The 15901-nt window shown below is 42.2% G+C and overlaps 1 long non-coding RNA gene across 1 annotated transcript; it reads right to left on the reverse strand.

Annotated features, from left to right (window-relative positions):
* Positions 1-13741: 13741 nt before the first annotated feature.
* LOC310966545 lies at positions 13742-15527 on the reverse strand. Its single transcript, XR_014593843.1, has 3 exons — positions 15273-15527; positions 14247-14632; positions 13742-14155 (listed from the first exon to the last, which is right to left on the reverse strand). It is a non-coding gene; the product is annotated as an uncharacterized lncRNA (long non-coding RNA).
* Positions 15528-15901: the final 374 nt, after the last annotated feature.

A 15901-nucleotide genomic window follows, 5' to 3' on the forward strand; every position in this document is an offset into this window, starting at 1 on the left:
ACCCCATACTTGAATGTCAGTTTGAACATGTTTCTATTTTAAAATTATTACTTGGCATTTTTTTTTTTGCAATTTGTATATTAGTAGTAACATTGTTATTTCTTAATGTTCATAATTTGATATAATATCAGCAATGGCTATACCACTGCTGTATTAGCATGTTTTTGTTTTTTTAATAACCAAGGCACTTCAACAAAAACCTTAACTATGTGAAAAACAGTGATCAAAATGAGTGAACAGTAACCATTGTGTCAATAGAGAAGATTTCAACAATGTTTTCTTCTATAGGATTCAAAAATGAATAGAAAGTGTAGAGGCCACAACTTTGACTTCAGCACATCTGCACCCACAGGACATCACTTTTGATACTGCTCTGGTTTGATCTTGGTCCAGTCTTCTTCAGTCTCTTCCACAGTTCACATAGATTCTCTATGGAGTTTGGATCTGGACATTTCATTGTTGCAATATTCTTAGCTTCAAGGAACTGCTTCACCTGTTTTGCAGTGTGACAGGGGGCATTGTCTTGCATGAAAATTGCAGCTGATTGGTAGACAGTTGCAGTGGAGGTATTGCATGTTGCTGAATGAGGTCCACATAAACATTTACATTCACCCTGCCATGTAGCTTTACAAGAGGCCCAACTCCTGCTGCAGAAAACATCCCCCAAACCATGACACTTCCTCCTCTAAATGTAACTGACTTCTTTACACACTTTGGGTTCAGTCTTTCCCCAGTCCTACGCCCAACATAATGTTTCCACCAGACTCACATAAACTGAACCTTCTCTCATCACTGAAGTCATTCTGGACCAGTTCGTCTCTGTCCACACAACATGCTCCTCAGCAAAGGCAAGTCTAGCCTTTTATACTTTCTGCTGATGAGAGGTTTGGTCACTGCAGAGTGGGCTTTCAGTCCAAAAAGTTTTAAACGATGAGGCACTGTGTGCAGAGACAGATCCTTGCCTTGTTCATGTAATGTCCCTGAAGAGGGAAATGTGAATGAATAAAACTGACACGGTGTTGAACCTTTTGCCAGCTTCATTATAAGTCAAAACATAAATATTATTTTTCCATGTTACATTCACATGTATCAACATGGCGTCATCAATACAAAGTATCAAAAAAACTGTATACATATTGCACTTAATATACTTACTTACACATACTATATACTCAATATTAATAAATAATACCCGTGAGTATACTGTACATGACTCAACATAACCATTATGTATAAACATATCGCTACTTAGCTTCTCTCTCTCTTGTTCTCTACACGCGTGCACACACCGTGTCTTCTCAGACCTAAACAGTACTCCGTGAGCCACATGTTGCTAGCTAACTAGCTCATACTACACTAAGAGCTACACGAGAACTAAACAACAAAATAACTTTTTCTGCGTGACTCTGCTTCACGTCAGGGCATTCATGCATTGTAAACAAAAATACAGCACAACCACATTATGCATTGACCGTGTTTTCCGTACCTGAAGAGGGAAATGTGAATGAATAAAACAGCTTCATTATAAGTGAAGCAACGTGCGGCAAGGGCTCCCCCTTCAGGCCTGCAGGCAAAACTAATCGATCACAGAACACAGATCCAAAGCGCACTGTAATGACTTGGTGTCACTATACAGATGTTTTTATCACCTCAAATTAATTAGAATGGTTTTAACTCTGGAACACATCTTTTACCACCTAAAATACTTGCAATGAATTGTTTTACTCTTTTTAATCTAATTTCACTAACATATTTATTTGTATTTATACTATTTATTCTGTATTTTAATCATACATGAAATCATACTATCACATTCAGAACTGAACTGGAGAGCAACTCCAGCTGCAGTGTTGAACTGATTCCCTGATTGAGAGTCTTCTCATAATCCTGTCCTCTCGTGCACTTGTTTTAAGTGGACGACCGGCGCTTTTGAGGGACTTAAATTAATCAGTGTCCTTGTAAAGTTTCAATATTCTTGAAATTACAGACTGTGAACGCCCAACCTCTCTCTGATGGCTGAGAGGGTCATCCCTTTGGCCTTCATCTGGACAACCTGCTGCCTCAGGGTTTCAGTCACCTTAGAGCAGCTCGCCATCTTACAAAGTAACCAGGAGAGCTGCAGATAAATAGGATGTGTCCAACAATCAAAGTCAATTGTCACCAGGTGCAGATAACTGGGAGGGATCTGAAAGTGTTCACAAAATAAAGGTCTTTGTTGAAGTACCTTGGTTATTTAAAAAAAACACGCTAGTGCAGCAGTTGTATAGTCACAGCTGATATTCTATCAAATTATGAACAATTTAAAAAAAAAACTGAATTTCTTCTAATTGCAGCTCAGTACAAAATGACAAGAGATCAATGTTATAGTGATTGTCATGATGTTTAGTCAGGAATCTATCCAACCAGTCATCTGTTGCAATGTTAAAATCACCTCCTATTATAATATTTTTGGTGCGGTAAAGGTGCCTAAGGTTTTATATAATGTCTGATATATGAGAAAGCTAGAGAATAAACTCCAGTGAAAACAACATGAGGGATGTGTGTAGTGGCTTGAGAACAATCGCTGGTTTCCATTGAGTGCGCATGCGCGAAAGTTGCATGCTCCCTGTTACTTCTCCAGCCTTTCAGTTCGCTTTTTTAAACTTTCTTAAGTTTTATTATCTTTTTGTTCATTCTCTTTCTTTGCCCTAACTTCTGTGAAGTTCTGCTCTCTACAATGAGGTTACTTTTGATTGTTTTCATTTTTTTTTTTCATGCTGTTTTTAACAATGCCACTTCTAAAGGGACACGCTGCCTTTGTTTACTCCAGAGAAAAGCTGATCTCGCTAATGCCAGCCGGCATAGCGGCCAGACCAGCGGATATTCCACCCGGATTCTGGATAAAAACACAATGGGGATGCAGAGTTGGGGAGCAACGTCGGGGGAATAGAGGAGGGTCGAGACGGAACGGGCTTATAAAGGGAGAAGATTTAAGCCGTGTCTCCCCTCTGTTGTTATGGGAAATGTACGGTCTCTGTACAACAAAATGGATGAACTGACGGTGCTAACACACAGAGCCACCCTGGGGACCGTGAGTGCAGTCTGATGTGTTTCACGGAGACATGGCTGCACAGGGATATTACGGACAAAGCTGACTTTTAAATTAAAACATTAAAAAAAAGAAATTGGAATATTATACTTGAACGCTTGTCTCACATAGGAAAAAGCTAATGTAGTGTTATTTACTATATTGCTTTAACAGGCTGGTTTGACAGCCTGCAAACAGCAAACACAATCTTGAGTGTTTAAGGATATTTGAAACCATTATAAAGTCTCTTGTTTTTTTATCCTTCTCCTGCGGTCGTGGTGATTCTTTTGCCGACAACGAAGGCAAATGGACCTCTGAAGCCTGCCTTCTTCCCTGCCTTCCTAGCCTGATGGGCCACAGTACATCACCAGCGAGTTTGTCCCCTCTCATCAGATCTTCCAGGAACTGGAACTGTAGCTCCTCACACACCCGGTGCTTGAAAGATGCTTTCGAAATCCATATTTGGTGAATTGCACGATGACCTGGGTTTGAGTACTCTGTGAGAAAAGATCCAGAGCTTGAGAAGATACTGCAAACAATCCCACAAAATGTCAGATAACCATCACATGACATACAAAATGAACTAATTAGGATAATGAGCGCTATTTTAACTGAAGAAATTGTAAATGAAGTAAGAGATTCATGGTTTACCATTAAAGCCTTCCGGTTCCGGGTCCGGGTCGCTGCTTGTGTGGTCGACCGACAGAGCACAGAGCACAGAGAAACTTTTAGCGTTATTTAGCATTTATTACGTTTTTCTACTTGTTTTATGTATACATTTGTTACTTTTTAGTTTACCTTTTGCATGCCACACACGCCGAGAGTGTTTTCTTACTTTTTAACTACGTTACATAGACGTAGCGGACTTTTTTTTTTCTGCCCGTCCCCTCGTGACGCTCTCTTTGGTTACCTTCCTGTTAACCCCGTGACTGTCGGACAACGCGGGAGTTCTTCTCCTTGTTTTTCTTTTCCTATTTCACCCGACACTTTAATTCTCCACTCGGCATGGATATACCCGTGTTTTTCATGGCTATTCTTCAAGTGTGGTTTCTCCTGGAGTTTGTGACGGCGAGCAGAAACAACGACCATCGGAACACGTACTCCAGAGAGACCCTACTGCAGCTCGGACTCCATCCTCCACACGCCTTCGCCGTAGACTCGCTACCGAAGGAATTACTGCGGAGTAACTCAACCAGCCATGACAAGTCCACACACAAGAACAATAAGGTAACCAGAAGGGGGAAGAGAAAGAGCGGAATCAGGGCCAGGCTCAAACGGGAGACTTAAATAAGAATGACGATGACAATGCCCTGCACGTTGATGGCTTTGGCCCCCCTCTAAGACTTGATCGAGACAGTGAGCTCACCGGTAAACAACATGGCGTCGGCGTGTGTCTGTAAGTAAACACGCTCTGGTGCTCAACGATCGTCATGAGGGAGAAACTGTGCACCCCGGACATTGAGCTTCTGGCTGTCTCCCTTCGCCCTTTCTACCTACCCAGAGAGTTTCCTCAGCTCTTTGTCATCCTGGTTTACATCCACCCCAGATCCAACGCAGTCACAGCCACTGAACACATGAACACTCTTTAAACAAACTGGATCACATTTCACCGGACTCTCCCAAATTCATCTTGGGTGATTTCAACCACTGCTCCCTGGACAAATCATTAAAAGGTTATCAACAGTATATCACATGCCACACACGCCAGGAGAAGACACTGGACAAGTGCTATGGTTCAGTACCCGACGCATACAGATCTGTCGCCCTCCCCCCTCTGGGCTCTGCTGATCACCATGCCATCCTGCTTGCTCCTGCTTATATCTCTGTCATGAGAAGGGTGAAGAAAGTTGTCAAGAACATCAAGCAGTGGACCAACGAAAGCATCATCACACTCCAAGGATGCTTTGAATCCACTGACTGGGACAACCTCCTGGCCCCCTCTGATGACATTAATGAACATGTGGACACTGTGTCATTGTACATTTCCTTCTGTGTGGACAACATCATCCCCTCCAAAACGGTCACTATCTACCCCAACAACAAACCCTGGATCACCAAAGAGCTCAAGGAGATCCTCAACAAGAAGAAAAGGGTCTTCTTCACCGGCTCTGAAAGGGAGAAAAAGGAGGTCAACAGAGAGGTCAAGCATGCCATAAAAACTGCCAAGCTGGAGTACAAGAACAAAGTGGAGGAGTGCTTCACGCAGGGTAACCTCCGCTCAGCCTGGCAGGGACTCAAGAACATGGCTGCTGTGAACACTGCTGCCAGCAACACAAAAACCATCCAGGTTTCAGGCAGCAGCTCTTCATCTCTCCCCAACGACCTTAACTCTTTCTACACAAGGTTCGAGCAGGACAACACCACCCAGCTTGAAGAAGCGATATCCAAGCTCAAGCCCAGTGACTCAGCAGCCTTCATCTTCAGCGCAGAGGACGTGGTGAAAGCCCTCAGGAAGAGAAGGGAGAACAGCTCATCTGGCCCAGACAACATCAGCGGCCGCGTCCTGAAGCACTGTGCTGAGCAGCTAGGGTGTGTGTTTCAGACCCTGTTTCAAAGATCCATGGACAGCAGCATAGTCCCCCAGCAATGGAAACACTCAACAGTTATCCCCATCCCCAAGAAGAGTGCCGTCAAATGTCTGAATGACCTCCGGCCGGTGGCCCTCACCTCTCTTGTGATGAAGGCCATGGAGAGGATCATAAAACAACACATCATCAGGGAAACCCACTCCCAGATGGACCCCCTCCAATTCGTTTATCGAGCTGGCAGGGGCGTCGATGATGCAAAAACATTCATAATAGACACTGTTCACAAACACCTGGAGCGCCCCAACACCGCAGCCAGACTCCTGTTTGCAGACTTCTCCTCTGCATTTAACACCATGCAGCCCCACATCCTGGCTGACAAACTCTTAGCCCTCTTTCATCTGGACCAACAGCTAATCCTGTGGATACTGGACTTCCTGACCAACCGTTCACAGAGAGTCCTGGTCAACAGCACCTTCTCCGACCTCCAACACACCTCAACCGGCTCCCCCCAGGGCTGTGTGCTCTCACCTCTGCTCTTCATCCTCTACATCGATGACTGCAGAACCATACAGCCTAACTGTCATCTGGTGAAGTACGCTGACGACACCGTCCTCCTGTCTCTGCTGTCACGCCCATCTCTGCACCACGGACCACATCTTCAGGAGTTTGTGGAGTGGTGTGACAGCTCCTGCCTGGAGCTGAATGTCAACAAAACCAAAGACATGGTGGTGACCTTCTCCAACAAGCAGAGGGAACTGGCTGCATCAGCAAACACCGTGATCCACGGGAAGCCTGTTGAAGCAGTTGAGGAGTACAGGTACCTGGGCACCATTTTCGACAGCCTGCTGAAATTCTCCTCCAACACAGAGGAGATTCTCAGGAAATGTCAGCAGCGGAAATACCTCCTTAGGAAGCTCAATTCCTTTGGAGTCAGCAAGAACATCCTCCTGACCTTTTACTACTCCTTCATCGAGAGCATCATCACGTTCTCCATCACATGCTGGTTCTACTCCACCAGCCTCCAGAACAGAAACCGCCTGCAGAGCGTAGCCACGGTCTGCTCTAAGATCATTGGACTTCCTGTTAGAACTCTGTCGACCATCCACGAGCAGCAGACACTCAGGTTAGCTGGTCAGATCATGCAGGACCCCTCTCATGCTCTCTTCTCAGCGTTTGAGTGGCTCCACTCGGGACGCCGTCTTCGCTGTCCCTGCTGCAGGACACAGAGGAGAAGAGCAACCTTCATCCCCAGGGCTGTCCAGCTCCTCAACTCCTGACCCCGCTGACCATCCCCCTCCCCACTCTTGACACCCTCCCCTGGACACTTCACCCCCCCCCCCCTCCCTGGACACCATCACCCCCCTCCACTCCAGACACCCTCCCTGAACACCTCACCCCCCTCTCCACCCCGGACACCCCTCCCATCACCCCTCCTCCTCCCCTCTCCAGACACCCTCCCTGGACACCATCACCATCACCCCCCCTTCCCACCCCTGACACCTTCCCTGGACACCTTCACCCCCTGGACACCACCCCCCCCCCCCCCCCCCTGGACACTTACCGGACACGTGAACTGGCTATCTACCTCCACTCCTGTCCTCAAAGCTGTGAACTACTAGTTTGATGCACAATTCCACTTTATTCTGTTCACTCTGTTTATAATGTTACTCCGGTCTGTTGCACTACGCCACTTATTTATTCTGTTTAAATGTTACTCTGGTCTGTTGCACTACTCCACTTACTTATTTATTCTGTTATTATGTTCACACCTGACTTATTCTGTTACTATGTTCTTACTGGTCTACTTGATTCTGTTAGTTATTATAATTTATGGTATTAATGCACTGCTCCACTTTATTCTGTCTATCAGGTCTTATATTGTATCCATCACAGCACTATGGTCACTTTATTTTTTTTCAGTATTCATCTGTTACACAGAGCTGGCATATACTTAGACTGCTGTTTTCCTGCCATGCACCACTATCACTTTATTATTTAGCTTATAGTTATATATTATATTTATACTCTATTACTGCACTATAGTTCTGTTTATGTCTGCTCATTACACACATGTATCATGTCTGACCTCATCTGAATCCGATCACTGTCCACTTATATCTTTTCTGCACTACAGTTCTGTTCATACCTGTTTCAACAGTCTACTGCATGTTTACATTGTTTACATCATATACACCCGTTCACATGTCTGCTTACATCTGATACACGCATGTCTTTCTACATCTCACGCGGACGATATTCTCTGTATCTAACCTGTACTAACACACTAACATCCTGACACTTATTCTACCTGTACTAACACACTAACATCCTGACACTTATTCTTCTCTTACACTTTATTCTTGTTGTTAGGTTAAAATGTTTTGTATAGTTGCACTGTCGTTATTTGCTGCTCTGTGTGCCCTGAATTGCCCCCCGGGGACAAAAAAGGTTTTTTGAATTGAATTGAATTGAATTAAAGTTGATGGCAGGTCAAAGTTGATTGACCCCACAGGCTGTGAAAACATTTCCATCCGCTTTGTAGCAGAAGATTTGGAAGTTAGGGAGCGTTTACTTACTATTGCTACAGCAGATGTGGGGGATGCAAAAACTCTTGCAAACACTATAATCACAGAGCTGTGCAGAGTTGGTTTAAGTACATCTGAAATTCTGAGTCATGTGTATGTCTGAGAATCTGTCAAGTCTGGGAAGCATTGGGGCGTTCAGAAAATACTGCAGGACACGCTTGTCAGAGAGATACCTTATGTCCATTGTTTCAATCATCAGTCCCACCTAGTGGTGATAAATGCAATGTCAAGCGAAGGAGCAATCAAGGACTTTTTTGGAGTTTGTGGGTCTCTCTACAAATTAATTAAGAAACCCCCTGTTGCAGTCCACTATGAAGGAGACACACTAAAATGTCTGCTTGAACAGCGCTGGATAGGCCATCTAGCTACTGTCACAGTTGTGCTCAAGTCATTTGACGACATTTTCTCTCTGTTGTCAGGGATTGACAGCAATCGTGCCTTTGGAACCGATTTACGAATTGAGGCAACAGGTCTAATTTGGGCTGTTTCAGAGCCAAGCTTTGATTTCATTGGGGGCTTTGTGCAGAAGATCTTGCTTCATGTGCCCAACAAAACGCTTCAGTCAGAACAAATTGATTTGCTCTCTGGGATGTGGTTAGTGGAAAGTGCTTCTGGATGTGTTGCATTGCGCTCAGAAAGTGAGTTTAACGACATAATGGGACAGAGTAAAGAGAGGGAAGGGCCAGAAAGAGGAAGAGGACAGTTAACGAAAGTCTCCAAGGACATGCCGTTGAAGAGCCCTTGGCCAGCAGCAGGGTGATACTGACGAGGGTGACACTGAACTTCAGAGAGTTTTCTACAGCACCCTGGACGCGGTGGGGGAAGAAATAAGCAAGCGTTTCAGTGAACGCAACAGTGAGCTAATGACAGCACTTCGCACAATCTCTGGACCCAAACAGTGAACCTTTCCTTGATGTCAAACATGGAAAGCCCATTCTGACTTTATCGAGCACTGAAATCATTGTAGCAGAGTTTGTGGTTGCTTCCCACTTTCTCAAAACAAACATGACCACTGACGAAACCTGCTCAATATCAAGGATTATGAAGACATTCCACAGCGCACAGGAGGCTATGCCAATTGTGATGACAGCCTTTAAACATGCTGTGACGTTTGGAGCATTAACAGCTAGGGATGCAAATGATCGAGTAATTCATTAATCGATAGCTGTCAGGATCTATGTCCTGTCAGGCCGTTCCCTCTTCCTTTTGTGCCTTTGTTTGTCCCTCTCTGTTTTTCCCTGCATGTGTCTCCCCTTTCAGTGTTTGTTTGTCCGGAGCTGGTAGGTGTGGTTCCACCCCAGCTGTATCCAGTTCCACTGATCACCTCCCAGAGTATAAGAAGCCGGATGTGGCACGCATTCAGCGCCAGACCGTTTTCCTCATTTACGTGGTAACTTCTCCTCGGTTGGCTCCCGTTCTTTGTATGATTGTATTTTCACTCCAAGTGGATTTGTTTGTTAATTATTGTTTCCTTGTTGTTTTCCTTTGTAGTTTCCCGAGATCCCGTTCCCTTGTCCGCATCCCCGGCTGTTCGTCTGTTACCCATTCCTGTTACCGTCATCCTCCATGTTGTACTTTTTCCCCTGTAATTGGATTTCCTTGTTTTCCTTGTTATTAAATATTCGTTTATACCGTTCTCTGTGTCCTTGTCTGCATTTGGGTCCGGTTCCTGGGTATTATTCCCTGTACCGTTCATGACAATAGCTGTTTTTTCTTATCGATCGATGGTCGATTAATTTATAAGCGTTAATCTTTCTGAGAAGCTGAATTTCCCTCTGAATAGGTTAACTGTACACGGTAAAATCAGCATACCCAAATTAACACTGTAAGAGTTGATTTTAACACTTTTAAAGTGTCTATATGGGTCCACACCTCAGAGTGTTAATTTAACAGTTTTTTGAGTGTTGATACCTTTACACTAAGATAGTGTAAATTTGACTCTTTTTGGAGTTAAAATTTAACACCCCCTAACAACAACCAGTGTTTTTTTTTTTTTAACACTTCTATGTAGTGTTAGCAATTAACTCTCTCAGAGCACTTTTTCTTTACTACACAAGTATAACCTCTATAACACTTAAAAGTGTTACAGTTCATCTCTGCATCACACTCTGCACCTGCTTCAATATGCTCATCAAGCCAACTCCACTCACCTGTGCTCTCTGCTCTGGCTGTATTTAAGCCCCAACTCCACACTTACTCATTGCCAGATTGTTCTTGATGCTTGCACCAGACTCTCCAGCGTTATTCTGCCTGATCTCCCGGTTTCGACCCAGCCTGCCTCTGACTATCCTGCCTGACCGATCTCCTGGAAATCACCTCAGCCTTCCGTCCCTGACCACGATCCTCGCCTGTCCCCTTCTGGATTCTCCCTGTCGGCTCCTGTGGCTAACTGGTGGTTACCTGGTTCAGCTCTTCAGAGTGAGTGTAACTCCAGTCTCCTCTGTGGCTACCTGCAGTGCTGTGACTCTGATTATTCCCTGCACCAAAGCCAATAAAGTTTGTTACCAACGATACCTGCCTGTATTTGTGCTGCTATTGGGTCCTAACCAAACCTGTTACAAAAAGGTGTCAATATAATTCATATATATATTCCTACAAAATACATGGAAAATAAACTTTGCTAAAATAAAAAAAGGTAGTAATGTTTGGCAGTTTAAAAAAACTTTATTTTTGAACTTGCACCACAAATACTACAACATGCAACAGTAGGGCACAATGTATGTCCTCTCACTCTCATTAGAGTATTGCTTATCAAATGGTCTAAAATATGTCAGCTGGTCGATGAAAATCAACATATGTTTATGAGAGGCCGTTTAGGAGATAATTCATATTTGCTCTCACATTTACTATCATACTCTCTCACATGCACTACTATAGTCACACACACTTACTATCATACTCTCTCACAAACCCTACTATAGTCACACACACTATCATACTCTCTCACAAACCCTACTATAGTCACACACACACATTTACTATCATATTCTCTTACATATGCTACTATAGTCACACACACTTACTATCATACTCTCTCACAAACACTACTATAGTCACACACACTTACTATCATACTCTCTCACATACACTACTATAGTCACACACACTTACTATCATACTCTCTTACATACACTACTATAGTCACACACACTTACTATCATACTCTCTTACATACGCTACTATAGTCACACACACTTACTATCATACTCTCTTACATACACTACTATAGTCACACACACTTACTATCATACTCTCTTACATACACTACTATAGTCACACACACTTACTATCATACTCTCTTACATACACTACTATAGTCACACACACTTACTATCATACTTTCTCACATACACTACTATAGTCACACATACTTACTATCATACTCTCTTACATACGCTACTATAGTCACACACACTTACTATCATACTCTCTTACATACACTACTATAGTCACACATACTTACTATCATACTTTCTCACATACACTACTATAGTCACACACACTATCATACTCTCTTACATACACTACTATAGTCACACACACTTACTATCATACTCTCTTACATACACTACTATAGTCACACACACTTACTATCATACTTTCTCACATACACTACTATAGTCACACATACTTACTATCATACTCTCTTACATACGCTACTATAGTCACACACACTTACTATCATACTCTCTTACATACACTACTATAGTCACACATACTTACTATCATACTTTCTCACATACACTACTATAGTCACACACACTTACTATCATACTCTCTTACATACACTACTATAGTCACACACACTTACTATCATACTCTCTTACATACGCTACTATAGTCACACACACTATCATACTCTCTTACATACGCTACTATAGTCACACACACTTACTATCATACTCTCTTACATACACTACTATAGTCACACATACTTACTATCATACTTTCTCACATACACTACTATTAAAAATTACCAAAACAGGAATTTAGTTTGTTTAGACAGGAAATAGTATAAAGCCTTATTCTTTTATTGGTGCACAGCTCTGAGAGCCTATTGCTATCTAAATGGAAGCTGTGTGGAAGATTTGAAATCAAGAAGGCAACTTTTTAAGTACAACTTTATAATTTTGTGAATAGCTACAGTTGCAAATTAAGTGATTTTTCCACTAATTTACCTTCTTTTTCACTAACACAATGAGGTGCGTTCAGCACATTGCAAGGGAAACTAACAGAGGTGGATATGACAACATGATTTTGGATCTGTAATACAGTACACACAGTACAGTATACAGTATAGTAAATAAAACAATTTGGTTCTTTAGCCAGCAGTTTGAAGGAGGTGTCTCTCAACAGAGCTTTGTAACACTGGAGGCCCTACATTTATGTTTTTGTTCCATCATAAATTCATTTCAAAACTCAAGATCACCGCAAATGAGCCAAAGGGAAATGCTGACTTCAAGAGGCCCACCAACAATAATAACTGGCCATCCTGGTAGCCCACAATACAATATTTTACCTGAACAAATAACTTACTGTTCGTACCTGGGGATGCTGGCAAAGAATAGATTTATGCCTTAGGAGGACATTGTACAGCCACAGAAAAATCTTCATTTTGGATCACTGGAATACACAAAAATTGTCTACTGACGTCTTGGGTGATATAGTCGGTTACATTCTTCAAACAACTCCAAACGCTAGAGAAGGATATATACATGAAAGCTATAGATCAAGGAACATCTGTTTACAGCGGTGGTGTCTAAGACATTGTCTGCAAGAACTTGATCCTATAGGATGTCACTGTGCAATTCTGCGAAGAATATATAATATCTAAACTCCCAATCAATTGTGGTGAGTGTTTTGGTTGTTACTCAAAACATTTTATTTATTACTCAGCACTTGTTACTAATTTCTAACTAAGTCATATTTGCCAGTTTACTCACGAGAAAAGTAATTTCTGACACAGCTCATTTATACAAGTTTCCCATTAATCCTTAAACTCCTTAGAGGGTATTAATAGACTTTGTCATATTTGAAAAGTGTGTCATTCTTTCAAGCTTGCTTATTGCAGGTCAACATGCATACAAAAACTAGTAGCCCAATGTAGGTAGGCCTTATTGCAGTGTTAAATTAACAAATCAACCAGAAAACGTGGGCTAATTCAATGTTTTATGAAAGAGTTACTGTAAGTGATTAGTTGTATTATGGGGAAAAGTAATATTATTACAGTATTAGTAGCAGTAATGGTGGGTGGCATCAATTTGAAGTGCAAGATTCTGTGTTTGTTTGTTCAGATACACTGTTGAGTGAAATAGAGAAGAAACAAATACCAACAATTATCTACAATTATCTAGTTTTCTGGATAAAATGTGATAAAACAATCAAGTTGGTTTCTTCAAGCATAGCCACTGGATCTTCAGTGTTAGTAGAATGTAACACTGTAGCAAACTAAAATTGATCAGAACAGAAAGTAGTTTGATAAAAAATAATTTATTATGTAGAATGAAAATCAGGTCTTGCCCTCGTCAAAAACACACAAAAACACACTGTCAATGGCACGGTTATCTACTGTACATAAATAACAATTACAAATTTGCATCTCATAACCATCTGAAGCTTCTAGCTTCTAGCATAAGTGTTCATGAAGAAACTAATTAAACAATATTTGATTCATGGGCTACATACGCATCACTTGCAGGACTAGCCATTATAGCCTGAATAAGATCCTCTTAATCAGAAAAGAGGTATGGGGTTGAATCCATGATGGACAGGTAGGCAGCATAGTGGTCAGTCCTCCCTGACTGGGTTTTTCAAGTGGTTCAGCTTCAGTCACAATGTCACTCCATACTTGTGGTGCAGAGAGCAGTGTAGCTGTTGAGGTGGTGTCACTGGATGCATGTGGGGTGGCAGGAGGCTGAGTTAAAATTTGGTTTCCCCTGGACCGTCACACAGTCATCTGAATCTATGCTGTCAAACTAAAACAACAAAAATACAAAATGTTGGGAGCTATTCTCAAAAATGACAACTGTATGTTATCTGGATAAGCATTCATTTTAAATCCTGTACCTGAAATGGAAGGTCCCTTCCTAGCCGTATGTACAACGCCTTTGCTTTAAAGACTTTATGGATAATGAAGCCATTCAACCTTCGCGCAGCTTTGGTGGAATAAAGAAAAATAAAATAAATAGGAATCAATTGCAAGGTCAGTTTCAATCCATGATGTATCAAAAATTCAAATAATATAATGCCTGACATCCTCTGGTATTTTGTTTTGGAATGCCTCTCGAATCTCTGCAGTGACTGTCCTGTTGTCCCACATCTCAAAGGTGCTTAGAATTAAGCCATTCTCATGAAGTTTTCTCTTTGTTTTGTGTTTACAAACTTCATCCCATGCAGAATGGGGTAGCAGGGTGACGTCTTTGTGGATTCTGGGATGGTGCTGGGTGTTAGGCCTGAAAGAAAAAAAAAATTGTAATTGCATGTTGTCAGTAAGCCACTGTTTTTGTTTTTTGAACATGTGAAATTTGTAAATAATTTCATCACAATATGGGTAAGTTTATGTTTCAATTTCAGATGAGTGCCTGGAGGTGGAGCAATTCTAAAGACTGGAATACACTGTACGATTTTGTAAACATTCCTGTTTAATGTGGTGGTGTAATATCATCGCAGAAAAATGTATATGACCGAATAAATTTCACACACATATGGTAAACACACGGGTCACCGTCATAGTTGTACTTTTTACGTAATTCTTGTGTTAATGAAAGCGGGACACTTGAGCCTTTTCTTTGTTACATCGTAGCTGAGCAATCGGGCTGGTAGGATCGGGTGTAATCATACAACCACCACTACGCTGATTGATTTTTAACCACTTCCTTAAAAACTGCGCACAGCCGGGAGGGGGTTTACAACAGCAAACCAGGCGTGCAAACCCTTGTGTTATAGGCTATTAGCTAAAAGTTTAAATGTGGCAGCAAAACATTCCTGATCTGTGAAAGTAGACCTAGACACCCAAACAGACCCACGTGAATCCGAGCTTGTGCTCTTAATGTTACTAAGCAGTCCATAAGGCTCAATTAAAAGGGTCCTTACCTCCTCCTTGACCAGCTGGAAGCCCATCCGCCAAAGTACTGTTGAGTTTGAAATCGAGGTTGGTTAGCTTGGTTGCCATTAGCTTGAGAGGATCCGCTCTGCCCTGATACACCTGATGCTCAGGTCTGAAGACCCGCCGCATTTCCTCATCGACCGCGCTACGTGAGGTTTCCGACATTGTGGTTTTCACATTGGAATGGGTTAAAATGTTATTTAAAAGTCCAATGGCCTCATTGACACGCTCCCGGTCGACCATTTTCACATGTTACATCCATGCAAATTGTTCTTCTTGGAGGAGGCGGGTCATTGTTCTTGGGATGCCGCTGGAGAGACACATCCGGTACCTACACCCGCGATGAGCCAATCAGAAACTGGAAATTCAAGTTGCCTTCCGTTTCATTCAAACTCTCTCACACATACTAGTATACTCACACACATCACCTATTATTCTCTCATACATTCACTACTATGTTGTTCCATCCATAATAGGGTGTAAGAGAGTATGATAGTAAGTGTGTGTGACTATAGTAGTGTATGTAAGAGAGTATGATAGTAAGTGTGTGTGACTATAGTAGTGTATGTAAGAGAGTATGATAGTAAGTGTGTGTGACTATAGTAGTGTAAGTAAG

This window comes from Echiichthys vipera (genome assembly GCF_963691815.1).
Source record: "Echiichthys vipera genome assembly, chromosome: 3".
Classification (NCBI taxonomy): Eukaryota; Metazoa; Chordata; class Actinopteri; order Perciformes; family Trachinidae; genus Echiichthys; species Echiichthys vipera.